This window comes from Podarcis bocagei (assembly GCF_964188305.1).
Source record: "Podarcis bocagei genome assembly, chromosome: 8".
Classification (NCBI taxonomy): domain Eukaryota; kingdom Metazoa; phylum Chordata; class Lepidosauria; order Squamata; family Lacertidae; genus Podarcis; species Podarcis bocagei.
Genome location: NC_138133.1, coordinates 22,088,943 through 22,110,670, shown reverse-complemented (window position 1 = coordinate 22,110,670; position 21,728 = coordinate 22,088,943). Strand labels below are relative to the sequence as shown.

General features: G+C 42.8%; 1 long non-coding RNA gene across 1 annotated transcript; it reads left to right on the top strand.

Annotated features, from left to right (window-relative positions):
• The first annotated feature begins 6,434 nt into the window (after positions 1-6,434).
• LOC308594043 lies at positions 6,435-13,375 on the top strand. The gene is made up of 2 exons (XR_014011259.1): positions 6,435-10,123; positions 13,143-13,375. It is a non-coding gene; the product is annotated as an uncharacterized lncRNA (long non-coding RNA).
• The last annotated feature ends 8,353 nt before the right edge of the window (positions 13,376-21,728 follow it).

Below are 21,728 nucleotides of genomic sequence, written 5' to 3'. Positions count from 1 at the left end.
GGCTGTGGCCTGTGCTTCTTTGTAATGTGTATGTGGTGATGATCTTGACAGTTTATAAATGGGCCCCTGGTCTTAGGGTTTGCCCACACCAGAGCAAAATGTGGCCCCCATCCCAGTGTTATCACACACATTTCCCTCATTGAATGGGTTATATGCATTCACTCCTGGCCTTATTGGACTTCCCAAGGATCGAGAAACTCTATATTTGAAGGGGGGAATGTACATGGCAACAATGGACAACATCAGTGTCGCTGGAGTGAGAGAGTGTTTGATGGGATGTATTTGGATTGTGTGGTGTCGTCCGCTCCCCTAAGTTAATGCTCCACCACCCTCCCTGAGTTCTGGAAAGCCAAGGCCCATTTGGGCATTTGAGCAGGTCTTTGTTTACCTATGCCCGCAAACCTTTTCTTTTGGATTGCACTTTTCCGATATAGCAGATTTGAACAAAACTGTGGTGCCACCACCAGTGGCCCAAACTCCCAGAAACCTGGAGATGATTGTGGGCAAGCATTGCTCACCATGTGTGCAGCCAGTTTTTAAAACGGTAGTTCCACGATTCCAGTTTTCTGATACACCAGACCCCCACAACAGTGAGTTGGGTTTTTGTTTTTTTGTTTTTAAGCGTGTCACATCCAGCCCCATCAGCATCCCAATGAGGAGTGGGTTGTGCGGTGATAGACAGCAGTCAGCAAAACATCACCACACATGTAAAAACACACCCTTACCTGCTGCCCCCAGTATGTCCACAGTTGGGTTACATTCTTTGCACATTATCTGCAGGTTAAGCAAATCCACATCAAATAAGGGGAAGTGTGGGCTTGGGTGAGGGCAATATTGTGTGCATGACACAAAACGTTTGCACATGGGATGTATCAAATCCACTTTAAACTGGCAGGTACAGTAGTACCTCGGGTTACAGATGCTTCAGGTTACAGACTCCGCTAACCCAGAAATATTACCTTGGGTTAATAACTTTGCTTCAGGATGAGAACAGAAATTGCGTGGTGGCGGCGCAACAGCAGCGGGAAGCCCCATTAGCTAAAGTAGTACCTCAGGTTAAGAACAATTTCAGGTTAAGAACGGACCTCCAGAATGAATTAAGTTCTTAACCCGAGGGACCACTGTATATGCAGTCAGGGTGTCAAACCAACTTTCCATTTTTGTCTGAACAGGGAATCTGTCTTGCCGCTTGCATGCGAAGCAGAATTACAACCCATTTTTATGTGTTTATGCATTGCATTTATTTTCCATCTTTTTCTCTGAGGAGCTCAAGTACATGTGGGTTCACGCCTCCATATTTAATCCTCACAACGACCCTGTGAGGTAGGTTGGATGGAGTGACTGGCCCAAGATCATAGAATCATAGGATCTTAAGAGTTGGAAGGTACCCAACCCCCAATCTCAGCTAAAGCATCCCTGACAGATGGTCACCCAGCTCTGCTTAAAAACCTCCCTGGAAGGAGAGTCCACTTCATGACTGAGTAGGAATTTGCCCCCTGGTCTAGCCCGATGCTCTAACCACCCCACCCCACTGGCTGTCATTTTTATGTTGCGTCCGAACATGCTACCTTTATCATAAATAGCTTGCTCAGTTTAGATCACAGAATTGCTCAATAGCAGAATCATGTTCTAGCTCCTTCTGTCCGATTTTGATCTTCACATAGCCCCTTTGGGCTCTCGCTGCTTCCCCTGTAATACACAATAGAAGATACATTGTAATCTTCCTTGTTGCTATTTATAATAACAAATATCAACAGTATTTCTATTTAGAAATAATGCTAATGAGTTTGTTTTCATTGCAGCCTCCATGACAGGGCAATCAGGATATTCAAAAGCCCATTAAAATGCAATTACGAGAACAAATAATCAACAATAATTAAAACATCATAAAATACAGCAAAGGCAAATGAGAGTTTTAAAAAAGTGACACTGTTAATAATAGATCTAAGTGAATAGTTTGCAATGAACAACTTCTCTCATTTTCTTTCACCTTTCGTTCTATTTCTGGAATGTATTTGCTATTCGAATTGCAGCAATTGGGGGGCACAAATTGATTCAAGTACTATAAATAAATATATATTGGTAAGTCCCATCAATTTCAACTGGAACAAGCTGAACAGTCAAATTTCTCCCATTTGATGACAACAGGGAAGAGTAATAATAATAATAATAATAATAATAATAATAATAATTTATACCCCGCCCATCTGGCTGAGTTTCCCCAGCCATTCTGGATGGCTCCCAATCGAGTATTAAAAACAATACAGCATTAAATATTAAAAACTTCCCTAAACAGGGCTGCCTTCAGATGTCTTTTAAAAATAGGATACAGTGGTACCTCGCAAGACGAATGCCTCGCAAGACAAAAAACTCGCTAGACGAAAGGTTTTTCCGTTTTCGATTTGCCTCGCAAGACGAAATTTCCCTATGGGCTTGCTTCGCAAGACGAAAACGTCTCGCGGCTTTGTTTCCTTTGTCTAAAAACAAAGACATGTTTTGTTTATAAAGTTAATTTATTTTCCCTTCAATTTTTGAACTGCTCTTTACAGTATGTGTGACTTTAAAGAGCAGTTAATAAACTGTTGTTGTACCAAATTTGGCTTTGTTTCGACTTTTTTTGACCATAGGAACGCATTAATTGATTTTCAATGCATTCCTATGGGATTTCGTGCTTCGCAAGACGAAAAATTCGCTAGATGGCAAAAATTGCGGAACGAATTAATTTCGTCTTGCGGGGCACCACTGTAGTTGCTTATTTCCTTGACATCTGATGGGAGGGTGTTCCACAGGGTGGTCGCCACTACCAAGAAGGCCCTCTGTTGAATAGTCCTTTTTGCTGGCTGGGTCATGCTTCTTTTGAATCTTCCTCTATATACCATACAGTAAGCATTTCCCTGCTTTCAGGAAAAGGCAAGATGATTTTTTATTATGCAAACGTCGTGCCACCAAAGCATGGCAATGACCTTGCTCAGGTCAAAATGGCAGAAACAATAGAATTTGCAGTAGCAGAGGCCACTGATTCCTACATTCACCTCATTCCTACACCCCTTGCATCATCGCCATTTTGGGGAGAGAAGGGGAGGCCATTTTGCCGCTCATTACACCACCACTCATTTCTGTACCTAAGGAATGTACATGCACCATAGGTCAGTAATGGTCACTTGCCACCCTTCTCAGTTAGCAGTGGTTGCGACCCAACATGGCACCTCTTGTCCTCTCAAGTGTGTCGTGTCATATTTGCCTGTCTCCCCATCCCCCTTAGCTGCCGTGAAGGCTCACAGGTTCCCGCCAACCCATCCGTTCAAATCGGCAGGGCATAGCGAGCGGACCTGAGGGAGGCAGGCTTCCCTCAGGTCCTCCTGCCATCTACTTGGCCCGGCCGACGGCCAAGCACAGCACTCATTCAGCCAGGAGCGTCACCCATCTTTTCCCTCCCTTTATTAATAGCCTGTTACTGCTCTAACCATTTCCTCTTCAGCTAGGAGGGCTTTGCTGTGGTCTTTTGACGGTTGCCATATTCGGGTCCGGGAAGGAATTTCCCCTGCTCTGCAGGTTTCTCCTTCCCCATAGCACTGGTCACAACTTTTGGCGATTTAGGTCTTGGGTGGAATCCTATTGTCTTTCATCCATTCAGGGTGCGGGGAAGTGGTGATTCGCCCAACCCCTGTTCTCTGTGACGGTGATAACAGGGTACCCCATTAGAGGGGTCTGGAGGGAAGTCCAAGGAGCCAGTTGTGTAGAGCTAGTAGGCCATCGAGCTTCCCTCAGTGTTTGGGGGCCATCTGTGTAAACCTGTGTTTTGCGATTCATCCACTCCCTGAATAGGCCCTGTCACGCCTCAGTCCCCCAGCAGGGGAGCTGAGAGGGACACACGCCCAATGTCTATGCCAGCAAACTTTTTCAGCCGTGAACCGGTCCACTGTCCTTCAGACCATGTTGTGGGCCGGACTATTTTTTTTGGGGGGGGGAATGAATGAATTCCTATGCCCCACAAATAACCCAGAGATGCATTTTAAATAAAAGGACACATTCTACTCATGTAAAAACACGCTGATTGCCGGACCATTCGCAGGCCAGACTGAGAAGATGATTGGGCTGCATCCGGCCCATGGGCCTTAGGTTGCCTATGCCAAAGCTTTCTACACCTGAAACAATAAAATTGTGGCCATTTCAAATCCCAGACAGTTGTTCTGTCCATTCATTTATCACCCAGTACTTGGATGCGGCAGGGTTTGGGGGCTCTTTGGCTGGGCACGCAACTGTGTACAGTGGTACCTCAGGTTACAGACGCTTCACGTTACAGACTCCGCTAACCCAGAAATAGTACCTCAGGTTAAGAACTTTGTTTCAGGATGAGAACAGAAATCGTGCGGCGGCAGCGCGGCGGCAGCGGGAGGCCCCATTAGCTAAAGTGGTTCCTCAGGTTAAGAACAGTTTCAGGTTAAGAACGGACCTCCGGAACAAATTAAGTTCTTAACCAGAGGTACCACTGTATTGCCCCTCAAAGTAAGGTGTGCTCCCTGATTACATTCTTCCCTATCAACATCTTATTGCCTGTACCCATTTTTATTTCGTTTGGAATTTGTCCCTCCCTCCCTCCCTCCTTCCCTCCCTCATAAAAGAGTGTGTTCAGTCTGGTGAAGGTAAAAGCCTTTCAGTGGACACGACAGGATGCTTTTAGCATCCCAACCATCTTGCGCCATTTCCTCATTTCTCTGCTGGCACTCTGCATCCCTGTAAGGTCTAGCAAGAAGCCCAGGGGGATTTGCTTCAGGACAGCTTGAAATGCATGCTCTACATCTTTCATTGGACGAAGACTGTCTACATGTGGCATTTTCAAATGGGAAATGGGGGGTGGAGAAAAAAATAACCAATTCCACCACCCAGTCCTTATATCTATGTATATTTGAATCTCCTTACCCTTTTACACTGGCACATTCATCTACTTTTCTTTTGTATTTACTAATAATATTAGCTTCTTTCTTTTCTTCTTCTTTTTATTTAGAAAAACCAAATCCCTTTCAAGGAGCAACAGAGAAAAACTCTTCTATTTGATCCTGAGGATGTTCACTTCCTGACACCTGACACCAGCACGGCATGGTCACATCCTTTTTATTTACTATTCCCTTTTAAGTGTATAGCAGTCTTTGATATATTTCTGTTTCTCTCCCTGTAATGGCAATGGGCTAGCGTGTTATGTTCCACCTGGGCCTGGTGTGATGTGCCTTTTATTCCACTGAAGTCACATTACCCTTGAAATGCTATAGCCCTCCATTCAGCTGGGCTGCTTGGATTGAAGGATGAGCTAGCAAACTGAATTAAGGCAGCAGTCCGGAGCACACCATTGAGGCGAGGCTTCCTTCTGAATAAACAGATTTGCAGCCACAGTCTAATAGACGTGCACATTTTGGGGTTTCTTTCTCATTTTAATGCAGCATTCGCTTTCAAAGTGGGGGGCATTTTCAACAGTATTCGAAAGTGTATTTGAAGTTTCCGAGGTAGTGGCCCTTATTAAGCATCTTCCTTTTGGCTATTCTTTTTGGCACTGGTTTCAAAATGACCAGTCTCTCTGCTTTCTCTCTTAGCCCCATCTGTGCCAGAATCATGTAGTCAAATCTTTTTTAAAAAATAATAATAATATTTTTTATTAGTTTTCAATTACTATCCAATCATAGCTTCATTACAACAACGCCAAATTATAACACAATTACGAATACCAATCATTCAAATTCATGTAGCCAAATCTGATGTGCTATGTAGTGATGCGATATATTCTCTGCATGATCCCTGATTGGCTGGGATCATCCAAATGCCTAATCTGCAAATAACTTTATGATGTAGGTTAGACTGAGGAAGAGAGAGAGAGAAATACAGACAGACAGACAGACAGACAGACAGTCAGACAGACAGACATTCAGGCTCAGTGCCAGCCAGTGCTCTTTATTTTTATTATACATGAACATCTCTATCCCACCTTTCATCCTAGGAGCCCAAGGTGGCATACAAAATTCTCTTCCCCCAACAACTATGTGAGGTAGGTTAGACTAGAGATGGCTAGTGGCTCAAGATCACTAGCGAGCTTCATGACTGAGTGGGGATTCAGACCCAGAACTCCCAGGTTCTATCCCAACCCTCTAAGCACTCCACCACATTGGCTGAGTGAGGATTTGAACCCGAGTCTCACTAGTCTAGCAGCCTAGCCTCTCCACCACATAGAGTCCCTTATGTAGAATTCAAATGGGAGGTAGCAAAAGAGGCACTGAAGAGTCTACTGCCTGAATGTTAACGTGCTCACACAAAGTACTTAAAGAGGGAAATTTCAGCAAATGTATTTTTCAAATCATTGTTCCTGTGCAAATATTATTTTTGTTTTTTTAAAAAGAAACTCACTACCACCCCCCCTTTAAAACACATAATTCCACAGGGTCTGACAGAGTTAGATATCTCTCTTCTGGAGGCGGCATGGAAAATGTGTTGATAATTTGAGCACTGGGAGTGAGCTTGTTCCCCGGTGGATTTCTCAGCAGTCACACAGCTTGCCATTGTATTAACACTATTCAACGGAACAAGAGAGCCGAGATGTGCATTGCATGTTTGCAGCTCCATTTGAAATACAACAATGCTTCTCCTGCAGCTCTCCTAAACCCCAGGAAAATATTGCAGGATAGGAAGGTCAAGTCCAGGCAGCATGTTCCCTGGTACCTAACCTTTTCTTGGGGAACTCCTTTGTGTTTACTGCAGGAGATCAGTCATGACAACGAACTACCCTATGATGGACCAATGCCAGTCCAAAAATAAGCCGCGTGTAACACTACTGGTGGCAGGGCAGGGCACAATAACATTCATGGTATGCCTGGGCTGCAAACGGTAATAAATAACTACCGGTAATTGGAACACACAAATTAGAACTGTCTGCAGGTGTCCTCTAGGGTGAGAGTGGCTCTGGATGTCCAAGCATTTATCCAGCAGATCAATGCACATTTCTGCTCCAGCATCCAGGAGGAAACACCCTCAGAGGAAATGCATAATTAGGATGCACATATGGTGTGTACGGCAAATGTGGGCATTCCCAGCTCTCAGCATCCCTGATAGAATAGGATCATAGAACTGTAGAGGTGGAAGAGACCCTGAGGATTATCTAGTCCAGTTATGCTGTTCAGAACTGGAGTCCAATAGAATTTGGAGACCCACAGGTTCCCCATCTCTGATATCAGGCATAACTGTCATGGTGCTGTCCATATGTTATTGGACTACAACTTCTGTTGGCCTCAGCCAGCACGACCACTAGTCTGAAATTATAGGAGTTGTGGTTCAATTATATTTGATGGGTTCACCACCCACGACCTGTTATGTAGCTCAAGATCGAAGCAAAATTAGCCAGGTTTCATTTCAATGGGAAAGTGATCTTGGAGTTTTATGTATCCAAATTACCTAAATACTGCAGATTTAGGTAAGGTAGACACTTTTAAAATGTGCTGGCATTCAGCAGTATTGAAACTAGTTCCCAATGTTTTTCTTCCTTCGTATACATTGAAATACTATTTCTGACTCTTCCTAAAATATAAAAAAGAAATATTGTTTTTAGGCAAACCTATTGGTATACTAAAAACCTAAGTTTCATTTCCTGAGATTTGTTGGTAGATGGTTAGAAATGAGACCTATCACCCTATGTCCTGTATGATAAAGTATAGCTATATATTAAATAGTATTGACTAATTACTGTTTCCTCCCATAACATGAAAAAGCAATTCTTCCGCTGGTTTCCCCCTCTCTGCTAGTTCTGAGGTTGTATAAACCAGCCTTTTTAAGCCGGGTACCCATCAGATGCATTGGAATACAACCCCCATCAGCTTCAGGCAGCATGGCCAATGGCCAGGGATGATGGGAATTGTAATCTAAAACACACTGAGGAAGCCATGTATAAAGATTGCATGGGCAAAAAAGCATTTCAGGTGACAATTAAATGCACACTTATCTAGTAGGAGTAAGCTCTATTGAACCTAGCAGGGCTTAATTATGGGTAAACATGCATAGGATCATGCTGTTTGTGATTAATAGGAAGTACTCTGATTTTTAACAACTGGCACGCATTAAGTTGAAAACAAACAAACAAGCCTTCAGCAGCATTGCTAAACAGGTCTGTTCTAGATTAGCCAATAAGTCCTGCATGGACCTCTTATCTCAGGGATCCTTAAACAATTTAGCAATGTTCATCTACATGTTACGGCAATGGCATAGGAGATCACTCTCCCCGCTGCCCCAGGTAGGCATTGGAAAGCTTGAATGACATGGATTTTGCAGTCACATAATTTGCCGTCACTGGATTGCCAAGCTATCAGGAAAGATGGCAACTATAGCATGGGAATGACCTGCTTAATTTGACCCATCCTTGTTGTTCCAGGCTTCTGAAGGCAAGCAAATTTGGTAATGCTGTAGATAATGCAGAAAGGGATCCTTTACTTTGCTCATACTAAAGTTCAGTTATCTGAACTTGTGCAGTTATCTGAACATGTGCAACTCATGGAAAGCAACATGTGCGTGAACCTCCCTAAACATATTCAGATAGTCCAGAAATAAGTGTTTCATATGCCCCAACATTTCTCCAATGAAAATAGGGACGTCCCATTCCATAATGATAATTTTACTAGTTATACCCCACACATCTTACTGGGCTGCCCCAGTCACGCTGGACAGCTTCCAACATATATAATAACATAATAAAACATTAAACATTAAAAAACAAGGCTGCTTTAAGATAGTTTGGGGGTTGGATAACTCCATACCCTCCAACGTTTCTCCAAGGAAAATAGGGATATCCTAAGGGAAAGTGGGACATTCCGGGATCAAATCAGAAACTGGGATGGCTTCTCTAAATCTGGGATGTCCCTGGAAAATAGGGACACTGGGAGGGTCCAGTGTTTTGTGCTGGAATTCTTGTAGAATCTAGAACAGAACCAAGTTATTAATGCTATTGTTACCCAAGTTGTTTGGTGGGGGGACACCCCTAAACCCTAGAAATTAATAAATGGTAGGGTTTTGATTATTTGGAGTATTGAAGGGAAGATATCAGGCCTGTGGGAAAATACAGGCTAAGCTTCCTTTCCAAGCTAGTGTGTCACCTGGGATAGAGGTGTTAACATGGCAACGGGCCTTGATGACCAATCTTAGCGGAATCTTGGGCTTGGGCAGACAGAAGGTTGCTAAGGTAACAGGGTGCAAGGTGACTGGAAAAGAGTGTCTTGAGCAAGGTTTGCTGGGAAGAAGAAAGGAGAACAAAGACTGAGATCCATCTTGGGCAGGCTGGCTGAAAGCTGGCTGGGAGCGCTGCACTGCTGTAGGGAACAAGCCCCTCTTAAGCTGACCATGTTGTAAAATATGGACTCCCTCTATCTAAACTCAGGTGTAAATATGTGAATAAATCATATTTCTTAAATCTATGACAGATGTTTTTGGCCTACAACTTCCATGATCCCTAGCTAGCAGGACCAGTGGTCAGGGATGATGGGAATTGTAGTCTCAAAACATCTGGAGGGCCGAGGTTGAGGAAGCCTGACTTAGTGGGTATTGCTTGTTATCAGAATACTTCCATTTCATTATTAGCAGCACAATCCTATGCTTGTAGACTCGTATGTAAGTGCTACTGGATACTTATCCTAGGATTGTAGAGGACTGTAACCCGAAATCCCTGTTTGCTTATGCAATCCCCACATCTACCTTCTTCACTTTGGTGCCCTTCAAATGTTCTGGATTGAAGCTTCCAACATCTGCGACCTTTGGCCTCTGCATGGTGGAAATGCATGGTTAGATCCTATGGATTTTTCTCTGTAAAAGTCATTCATCGCTTACCTGAGTTACCATGCTATATTGACAGTAGGCGAGGGAGAAGTGACCATATTTTTCTTTATCCACAGGGTATTGTATCCCTTGCTGCAATGTGTGAACATATGTGCACTGTGCATATCTGTTTTCCATTCAGCTTTCATTTCCTCCCTCACAGGTTGTGAACTAAATAGCAGCTGAGTGCCTCCCCTCCCCAGCTGTGGAGAGATGTAGCATATGGTCAACACATGAAGTGCTGGAAATGTATCTTCCTGGCTCCAACCCAAAATGATCTTGACTCTGCGTTAGTGGCTCCCTCTTCTCTGGAGATTAAGAGACAGATGCTGCCCTTTGGAATGACTAAGACTGCAAAAATGACTTCGCTAAAACAGAGGCTAATGCACCTCTGTGTTGCAGTGCAAGTAGAACTGGATTTCCACTCTGCGCCATGACAACTGTGCAGCTCTTAATATAGGAGTTTTACAATATGAAAGCCAACTGCTATATGACATCATGTGATGGTGATTCTGTTCAACCAGTATTTTGGCCTATTTTAACGAATGTTAACTTCATCCTGGTTTCTAAACAAGCATTGCTTTTGTCTAGGGCAGTTAATCAACTAAACATAATTGTTTGTTGATTCATCCCTTGAAACTGCCCTTTAAATCAATTAACTGTTTAATTAACCAATTGCACTGAGATAAATTTACAAATCAGCACAAACCCATTATAGGTCCTGTTTAAAATCAAAAAATTAATTGAGGTTATGATTTACTTAACAAGAACTTCCAAGAGCTGTCCTCTTTTTTTTATATAAATTTTTTTTATTAGTTTTACAATTTTTTATGAACAATACAAACAAGTAAAAAGACAAACAAACATGTATAATTTCATATCCTTTTTTTATAAACCTCACTTCTTGGACTCCCCCAAACCTCCCCTTTCTACATCCCAAATTTCAAAATTATTTCAGCAAATCCTAAATTTAATCTTATCAAATATATTCCTTCATTATTCTTTTCTTTAACTTAATCTTTTATCGCTGTAATCTCCTTTTCTTTCTAAAAAACCTCCACATTTTAGCATTCATCAATTTTGTAGTATTTCTTAAGATAGATTTTAAATTTCTTCCAATCTTCTTCCGCCGTCTCTTTCCCCTGATCACGGATTCTGCCAGTCATTTCGGCCAATGTCATATAGTCCATCACCTTCATCTGCCATTGTTCCAGGGTGGGTAGATCTTGTGTCTTCCAATACTTTGCGATGAGTATTCTTGCTGCTGTCGTAGCATACATAAAAAAAGTTCTGTCTTTCTTTGGCACCAATTGGCCGACAATGCCCAAGAGAAAGGCCTCTGGTTTCTTAGGGAAGGTACATTTAAGCACCTTTTTCATTTCATTATATATCATCTCCCAGAAAGCCTTAATCTTCGGGCACGTCCACCAAAGGTGATAGAAAGTACCTTCAGTTTCTTTACATTTCCAACACTTATTATCAGGCAAATGGTAAATTTTTGCTAGCTTGACTGGGGTCATGTACCACCTATAGATCATTTTCATAATATTTTCCTTTAGGGCGTTACATGCCGTAAATTTTATACCGGTGTTCCACAACCATTCCCAGTCAGCAAACATAATGTTATGACCAATGTCCTGTGCCCACTTAATCATAGCTGATTTAACTGTTTCATCTTGTGTATTCCATTTCAGCAGCAAGTTATACATTCTTGACAAATTCTTAGTATTGGGTTCTAACAGTTCAGTTTCTAATTTTGATTTCTCCACCTGGAAGCCAATTTTCCTGTCTTGTTTATAAACCTCCATTATTTGATAATAATGGAGCCAGTCTCGTACTTTGGTTTTCAATTTCTCGTGACTCTGTAACTTCAACTTATCTCCATCTTGTTCCAAAATTTCCCAATACTTTGGCCATTCGGCTTCCATACTCTGGCTTCTCCTCAGATCGTATAAATCTTTCGCCTTTTACAAGAGCTGTCCTCTTTACTATTTTCTTTTTCATGCTCTGCTGTGGTAACCCCATGAAACTCAAAGAGCTTTTCAAAAAATAGCCCTGACTGAGCCAAAATGCCTCTTCCTGATGCCACCCTGTTCTGGGATCCAGACTATAACGAGAGGGGCAATGCAGGTCATAATTTAGTGGAGTTGGAAAAGTTGTGTAGGGGAGGGAAAACATTAAACGTTTTACGTGGTAACTGGATCCAATTCTCATCAAGGGGCATAAATTCAATGGAATTATTTCCAGCTCGTGTTCCCCAGCAATGGGTTTTGAGAGACATACCATCTCTGACCCTGGTGGGAGCACGCAACCATCATAGCTTGTAACCTTTGATAGTTTTGTTCCCCATGAATTTGTCTAAAACTCCATCAAAGCCAAACAAGCGAAATGATGTTTGGTCGATATTATCAAAAACATAAAAGGTTGGTTGCAGGTGTGAGGGTATTGGCGGTGAGCTTTGGGCTCCAGTGGCGGTTAGGCATTGGAATAGCGATGTGGGGGGGAGGGGAGGTGCGGCCATCACCTGCCCCTCCATGCTTAAGGGTATTCCATTAAAGGAATCCGGGGGTGTGGATCTCGTCTGAAGCCCGGGGAGGGGCTAGTATTCTTGGTGTTAGGTACCACCTGCAGGTGATTTTCAGAGTGAGTTCTTTTCTTTTTGTTGATATGGATTTAAAGGGGGGTTTAGACCACATTCTGGCATATTGAGTGGGGTTAATCTCATAGCCTATGTCATCCTCCCATTGTTTTTTGATTGTGTCTAGGGCAGTGGTTTTCAACCAGTGTGCCATGGCACCCTGGGGTGCCTTGACTGGTGGTCAGGGGTGCCATGGGCAACACTGGCTTCTGAACCTCTTTTGTTCCCTCCCTCCTCTGATGCCCTCTCACATTTCTGCCTCCCCAAGGCTTGCACAGCTGTTCGTTGCAGCAGCCCTGGCTATAAGCTCTGCAGGTGAATGATACCTCTGGGAGGCACCTCTCTTTGGGGCGGGGGCTTTGCTCAGAGACCAGGGATGACAGCAGCAGCTGCCCAGAGGACTCCCAAGGAGAGGGGAGAGGAGGCTGAGGGAACCCTCCACAAGGAAGGATGTCCAAAAAAGGGTGAGAAGCTGCCAGCTCAGCAGGCAAGGGGTGACATAACTAGGCTCCTGAGCCCCACAGGGGTGCCACAGAAAGAATGTAGTTGGTCAAGGGAGCTGTGGACTCAAAAAGGTTGAAAACCTCTGGTCTAGGGAATTTGTGAGATTTTGGAGTAGTATTTTGTATATTGCGGATACCATCCCTTTACCGTGTCCCCTTGTTGTTAGGAGGAGGTTTTCGAAGGTTGACCCTTGCGACGGTGGCAGTCCCGGCAGCTCGGAAGCTGGTCAGGCAACACAAGCAATGTTGGTCGCCCTCAGGAGCTCCACAATGCCATGGCGTGCGCCATGTTTCCTCGCCCAGATATAGTCTGTTGATGCCAATGCCTAAGCCAATACCGCTCACATTCTGTAAACAATAAAGTTGTGGCCTAAATTTTGCCCATTAACATTAACCTAAATTCTGTGTCCTTGTGTCTTTATTCTCCTGGGGTGGCTTGTGGGTCTTGAAGCACAATTACATCTTGTGGGAGCAAATTCTATTGTTTGACATGTGCTGTGTAGAAAAGTACGTAGTCTTTTGTGTTCATAATCTTCCAACATTCAGCTTCCTTAAATATCCCCAAGTTCTAGTATTGTGAAAAGGGGAGAAAAACTCTCCACTTTCCCCACACTATTCCAAATTTTATATACCTCTATCATGCCTCCCCCCTACTCACCCAAATCCCCACGTGTTGTAAATTTCATGCATAGGGGAGTTGTTTCAACCTTGTGAACATTTTAGTTGTCCTCTACTGAACCCTTTCCCGGCTGTATGATATATTGATGAGATAACCAGAACTGACAGAGTCTCGCCATATAACGGCATCAGGACAGATAAAAGGCCTTCTATCAAGTCAGATCATTGGTCCAACTGGCTCAGTACTGTCTGCCCTGAATCGCAGCAGCTCTCCAGAGCCTCAGACAAAGATGTCTCCCAGTCCTAACTGGAGATGCTGGGGATCGAACCCAGAACTTTTTGTACGCAAAGCATGCACTCTTCCCCATGTCGTGACATTAGGAGTTTTATACTCAATCCCTTTCCCAATGATCCCTAAGATGGAAGTCATCTTCCCCCCCCCCCAAAGCATGGGTTGACATTAGATCATCCAGGCTATTCACTGGATGAATATTTCTTTCTCGATCAGTCGCCACCAGTTCAGACCTCAAAAGATTTATGCTAAGTAGGGTTTTCTCCCTCCACCCTTATGTTCAATATCATTTTGCCTTGTCTTATCTTAAATCACATTTTCCTATTTTAAAGCCCATTCACCTACTATGGAAGGTTCCTTTTAGAGCTCCTGTAAACCTCTGTGTTTACCACACTGAACAGCAGCCTTGGCTACCCCACTGCTGACCCCTGGCTCCAGATCATTTATGAACAAGTTAAAAACATGAGCTCCAATACTGATCCTTGAGTGACTCCACTCCTTAAATCCCTCGTGAGAACTCTCTGGGAGGAATTCAACATTGCACTCTTCTGATTGCTCCATAAATGCAAGCATTTTGACTTGCCAGGTGAAACAAACCCCCTCTCCTCTCTCTGCATGCTATTCCAGAAATTCTCCTGAAAACCTCCCACCAAAGTGGGGCATGCAAGGGGAAGAGAAGGAAGGAAAAGTCACTGTGTAGGTCTTCTGCCAACGGAACTCATTCACTGAATGCCACTCTCCATTTATCCTTGTTCTGTACTTCCTGTTGTTTAACCAGTTTCTGATACAACTTGTGCTCTTATTGCATGACTTCTACTCTTACCCAAAGCTTTCATTCCAAGGTTTCAGTACAACACTACGCAGAATCATAGAACTGTAGATTTGGAAGGGACTCCAAAGCTCATCTAGCTGATCCCCCAGCAATGGAGGGATCTTTTTGCCCAATGTGGGGCTTGAACCTACGACCCCAAGATTAAGAGTCTCATGCTTCAGTCAGCAAACACAAGAACCAAAACAGCTTAAAAGCAAACAAACATGTCATTAACTCTGACTGCCCCTGATTAAAAATTTGCCCTCATCTATTTAAACTGCCCCCCCATTGATTACTCAATGAAAGTTTCCATTGATTAATCTACCAATTAAGCTTCCAGCCCCCCTAGTTTCCTTTTCGGAGGGCTGTTTCTTACATTCTTCCAAATCAATGCAAAGAGACTGATGAACTCGGCTGGAACAGACTTTGAAGCAGAATGTTAATGCATGGTTTTATATATATCTTGCACAATTGCTGTTTCTTGAAGAGGCGGTAAAAATGCAAAATATTTCCAAATGCAAAAATAGCGCATTGTGTAGAAAATCTCAATGAACTTTGTGGAGGAAAATAAGAATCAGTGGCAAATGTAAAGCTCTGATTGTACTTTATTAAATCCCCCATTGTTTAATTCATGGCAAGGCTCTCCATTGAGAGAGACTGGAACACAAACCACTGAGGACTGTTATGAAGACTCACTGAAACAAACAAAAAAATATTATATTAGAATAGTGTTTGGTAAGCCATATTGATTAGGCTTCCCTTTTGGGAAGTTCTGTTCAAAGCCAAGAGTTCAAAGTTCTGTTCTCACATTCCCTCTATTCCTGATGTTCAGGGTGTGAGTGCAGTTGCTTTCGTAGCTTGTATGGTACCATGCACACACAGAGAGAGCTGAAAAGACCTGGAGGAACCACAAACCTTGAAAAAGTACAAAAATAATTGTCAGGGAACTGCCATCAGCTCAGAGGCAAGAGGTGGAAGGGCGGTTGGGTTACAGGGAGCTTCCAAAGATTGTGAGAAGCAGCACTTCCTCCAGTGGGGAAGGGGTGCAGGGTTCGGAGTATGCAAGGGAGAGACACAGCACCGAGCATGAACAAAGCGGGGGGGGGAGGCAGGTCCCCCTCTGCCCACGCCCTCTCTGCACAGTTGGTTTACGCGCAGAGAGGGAAGGCGTAGGGTGGGGGTCAAAAGACTACTCTGCTGGGGAAAGTTTAAGGACCGCCCACTCCCAGATTCTGCTAGCAAGTGAGCAGACATGGAATTGAGTCGATCTGCATTGTGAACGTATTGGACAGATAATAAAGCCTGGAAAAGACCAACGGGGAGTCTTGCCTGTTTGCTCTCGAGCAACCACGCTGGCACACATAACAATAATGGTAAAAGCATGAAGTCGAACCCCTACAGCCCAATGAGAATTGAGGATGCTAAATGGACAACTGACCATTTTGGTTGGTGGTATGGAATGAAAAATGCCCTAGATCTTTTGATGAAGAGTGGTATAAGAATCTAATAAATGAAATGAAAAATGAAGTGAAATGTAGAATGGAGTGTCTGGAATGCTTAACATGTATGACACTCCACGCACTACAGATCCCACTTGTGTGAATCTGGATACCATGCTAAAACAGCTTTGTAGTATCGGAACAAAACTGCTATGGTGCTAGTATAAATATGATTGATTGATTGATTGATTTCTATACTGTACAATATATTATGGTGTGCAGAAAACTGAAGCAACAACAGACAACAAAGAAAATATTACAAAAATACACAATTGCATATAAAAATGTTATGTTAGTATGCATGAGAAGCATGCGGCCTCTAAAAAAAGTTTGTCTGAGTTGTAGATGGATGTAAATTACCCACTGATCCTTTCAATGCTCCCTTTTCAGATGTGCAATATGTAATTCAGTTTTATGGGAAAGAATCCTGCTGTTTGTTTTAATGGAGGTGGAGCGTTGCCACTGGTTTCTAACTCTCACGGCCAAAGGAATCATTTCGAGACTGTAAAACGAGTAGAGGACTGCATGAAGTAAAGATAAGCCCATCGCAGATGACTCTGCTCGTGTTTATCTGTCAAGAACTTTCATGTTCTGTGTCTGATGTTTGAAGACAGCCAAATTCAGATGAAGAACGTTCATCACATGTATTTTGGAATCCATCAGTTTATGTCCTGATTGAAGTCCTATTTCTTTCCTTTGGACTTAGTTCCCTACAAGTGGGCCTAGGAAAGCCACTTAAATATACAAGTTCTTTCATTGCAGAACCTCCAAGTGTCCCTATTTTCCATGGATGTTCCTGACTTAGAGAAGCCGTCCCGGTTTCTGATTTGATCCCAGAATGTCCCGCTTTTCCTTAGGATGTCTCTATTTTCATTGGAGAAATGTTGGAGCTGTCCTGTATAGGGAAGAGGTTTTTTTTTTTAAAAAAAAGTTTAATGTTTTATTATGTTTTTATATATGTTGAAAGCCACCTAGAGTGGCTGGGGCAGCCCAGTAAGATGTGTGGGGTATAAATAGTAAAATTATCATTATGGAATGTGATGCCCCTATTTTCATCAGAGAAACGTTGGACGGTATGTCATTGTACTTGACTGTTTTGAGTAATGGGGCATGTGATAGGAATTTTGAGGTCTTAGATATATGTTAAATGTTCATAAGTGTACCAACCAAGCACGTACATAGATCACCACAGGAAGACCGACCTGAAACCATTTTGATGAATTAAGCCCTTTTCAGTTCCACTGATTGTTAATGAAGACACGTAAAAATGTTCCCAGATCTCTCACATAAAGAGATTATGCTGCCACTGTTACACATATATTTACTTGGGAGCATGTCTCACTGACCACATTGCAATCTGTCCCCATGCAAACATAGGTTGAGAACTTTAACAGCACAACCCTATACTCACATCCTATTAAACTGAATGGGAATTACTTCTGAGTAAACATGTCTGTGGAGGTACTCAGCTACTGTTGAGGTACTTAACATTGTCTGCCCTTTCTTTACTGCAGCCACCCCTGCTACGAAAGATGTATTTATATCTTTCTTTCTTTCCTACCCTGGAATATGATACAATTTCCATTTTAGAAATGCTGCTTGTTTCGTAGAAAAGAGCAATTATTTCTTTAAAAGGCTCTGTTTTCCCCCAAATGGTAAAAAAACTCACCTAGTTCTTTCCCGCCCACACTGCCTCATTCTGAGAACCTGGACAGCGGCTATTATTGATCCCTTCGGTTTACCTTTCAGAATGAAGAGCTGCATAAAGTGTGGCTTGTTCCTTTTCATTCCTCCTCCCCAGCAAAGAAACCTAATTAATTATACAAACGTTACCGCCGAGGAAATGTGCTTCCTTGAAGGTACCGCCTCGTGCTTGCTCTTTTCTTCTTTTTACCTTCAAAACAGTCTCCAATTAGCCAAAGAATATCTATCAAGCTTCCAGACTCCCCCCATATTGTTTGGTCGTTATGATCAGTGGCGCGATGTGGCAAATTTAGAGCTGTTCTATTAAGACGGGCCTGTAATATATTCGAGTGTTTGAGAGATCAGATCAATATGCTATATATGCAGGAAGAGGAGTGCTGTGGGAGGCTAATTTTTCACTCTTTTGTAAGGCCAAGGCTCTCTCTCTCTGTGACTCTGGGTTTGTTTGTTTTTTGCGTGGGGTAACCAGGTTGCTGCTGTGCCGGAGTGCGGGTTGGAACAAACGACTCTCCCCAAACCGCGGTGGCTTAGAGTGGAGAGTTCTATTTTCAGACCAGCTCCTGGAGCAACCTTGGATGTGAAAGGCCTCTATCAGGCAAAGAGTGAAGGTTTAATGTGCAATCACCCTCATGCCACCGACTTTAATGAAACATAATTAATGGCCTGGCAGAGGAATTAGGCCGTGTGAGGCAAATTGTTTGACCGCGAACAGAGAAGAGGCCTTAAATTCTCCTTAATCCACCCAATTCCTTATAATCCCAATGCTAATGATCTTCAAAGCAAGGGCCAATTAAAGCGATGGAGAGCAAGAGCACCTGCGTGTTAACTCTTGATGGTGCCAAGCTAGAAGTGTATTTACGGCAGACCATTTACTGTATTGCTTTTATTTCCCTTCAAAGTCTGTTGCTGACTTGGACGCTGTGTTATTTAGTTTGAGGCTGCCTGCCTTTGTTTGAGTTTTCCCCTCCCAGTGTGTTTATTAACATACAGTTAAGCTGCATTCCCAGAATGAGCCGGCCGCCTTTTCTATGCAACTGGAGTGCGTGGGGATTGGGGTCCCAGCATGCTCATTCAGCAGAGATAATCACTGGAACCAAACTGACTTCTCGCAGAGAATTTGACTCCACTCACAGCAAGAGAGCAAATAGGAAATGACTCGGGGCAAGTCTTGCTAAGCTGCGAAAATGAATTAGACACACTCCTAAACAGAATGTGAAAACATTACATTCATTCAGCGAGGAAGGAGAAAAGGTTAGAGCACAAGAGGATCTTTACCACTCTTGGTTGAGGAACCGAAAGACACATCTGGGAATGCAATACTCTTTCCTATGGTTTGGAGTTTCTCTTTCAATGAAATTCACCTGAATTTTACCATTCCAGCCTATGCCTGTTTACTCAGGCCCCATCTGCACTATCATAGAAGCCAACTCCTAGGGGCTGAGGGGTCTTTGGTCCCCCAATAAAATATTTGAGAGGGCTGGAGGGTGCAAAGTTGATGGGCATTGCTATTCAAATGGTGTCTGTGCACAGCGCCATGTGATCGATTATGCAGGGCAAGGCTTACTTGGGTCCCCCAATATTTTATCTAAGTTGGCACCCCTGTGCACCCCTGTATTTAAAGCATTATATGCCACTTTAGAACAGTCATGGCTCACCGCAAAAAAACATTTGGGATCTGTAGTTGGTTAAGGGGGCTGAGAGTTGTTAGGAGACCTCCATTCTGCTCAAAGAGCTGTGATTCCCAGAGGTTTCTGGGAATGATTGTTGAACTGCTCTGTGAATTGATAAATGGAGAGATATCAGGGCAACAGACATAATCAGGGGAAAGGGATGTAGCGAGTTGTGGGCAAGTGTGGTGTACGACGCAGAGTGTTAGGTGTGATTCAGGGATATCTCGGTTGCCTTGAAGCTGACTAGGTGACCTTGGGACTGGACCAGTCAGGACCTATCTCACAGACTTGCCTTATAGAATGAGAGGAGGGAGCTTCTTGGAGGAATGCCATGGCACACATATAATCAATACTAAAAGCCAATCAGAGGTTAAGAGAGGATGTGATTTCACTAGGAAATGTGTATTGTGTTGGCCACATACTGCATCTTCTAGATCACTGGTTCCACACACTCCTGGGCCACTTGAAAATTCCTGAGGTTCTTGGTGGACCAGTTAATGATTTTTTTCTGCCTATGGTAGCAATTGTACGGTGTTGTGCTATAATAATAATAATAATATTTGTACCCCACCCATCTGACTGCGTTGCTAGATGCTGTGTGATTTTTAATTGCATATGTATTTCTTACATATTGTATCTCACTGTATTGCAATTTGAATGCTATAGAATTCAATTTTCAATGCAATAACATGCAATATAAGAAATAAAATACACAATAGAATACAATTAAAAATCAATATAAATATTTCATGTAATGGATGTGCTGGCGGCAGTCTTCAACCACAAATCCACAGATGGACCACCTCATTGAAGCTCATGGGCCACTGATGGTCCACGGACCACAGTTTCAGAACCCCTGCTCTAGACATTGACAGCTGAAGTAAAATACTGCATTGTTTATTGCACAAGATGCACCCACATCAGTGTTGCATGTCCACACTTTCCCTCCCTCTTGGGCTTGTTTTTAACAGATAGCATTTTCCATCCAATGTATTTCGGTCAATGGAGTTGCTAGGCATTTAAATGAGCACTACTTTTACGTCAAGGTCTGTGAGACCTCTTGCTGTTATCCATCATTCCAAAGCCAGACATTCCAAAACAAATACATTTAATAGGATCTTATTTATTCCAAGCACACACTCCAAAACTGGAATTAATCTGACCTAGCTATTCTCCAATGACCTGCATTCCTCCCTCCTCTCCATCTTTGCCCAGCTCCTTTTCAGGCTTCTAGGTACAATTCTACACATGCAGTACACAACCACATCTATTTTCCTGAAACAGGATGAGCTAGCCGTAGCACTCCTTTTCTGAACAAGTTTCTGCATGTCAATTAAGACCCAGAAGAAGAAGGAGAAGGAGAAGAACAGCCTCAGTGGCTTTTTGTGAAGTAAAGCAGGTTGCCACAATTACACAAAAGACAATACTAACTGCCATGAACTTTAGCCATCATTCTGTAGCGAAAGGCTTTACAAAAAGGTAAGAAGTTCAAGATGGGTTGACAGGATATTTATTTGTCTTCTACCTCATCCAAATGGATGACTAAGAAGTTTTGTTGCCAGACTAGATGTTCCTTTTCATACATTTGCTAATAGGGACATAGTTTAGTCGCTCGACCCACTAACAAACCCTCCCCTTCTGTTCTGTCTGCATTTTTTAAAATTGCCATTGTGCTGAAAAGCAACACAATACGACATTGTGTGTCTGGAAGTTATCTTTCTATACAGAGGGTGTGTAATTAGTGTGAGGGGCGGAAAGTGTCAAGCAACATTTGAAAACGGTAATTTACTCTCTCTTGTGGCTGTTATGTTGACAAACTCAGACCCTGCCTTGCCTAATGGAATTCATGCTTTTTATTTTCTCAATCTTTTCTTTTCTTTCTTTCTTTCTTTCTTTCTTTCTTTCTTTCTTTCTTTCTTTCTTTCTTTCCTCCCCAAATCTGAAAAATGGGTTGAAAATTCTATCTTGCTGTGGAAATTGTAGGACCTTTATGTTCCATTTCTTCAGCTTATTTAGTGGTGGATAATGCCATGTCTCTTGGAAAAGGAAGTAAGAAAGATCCACCATGAGGCTCTGCTTCTGTTGTGTCAAATGAATTTACCTATCAAGCAAAATTTAAAATATGAGAACCACTGTGGCAACAGGAAATTGCTATTGCG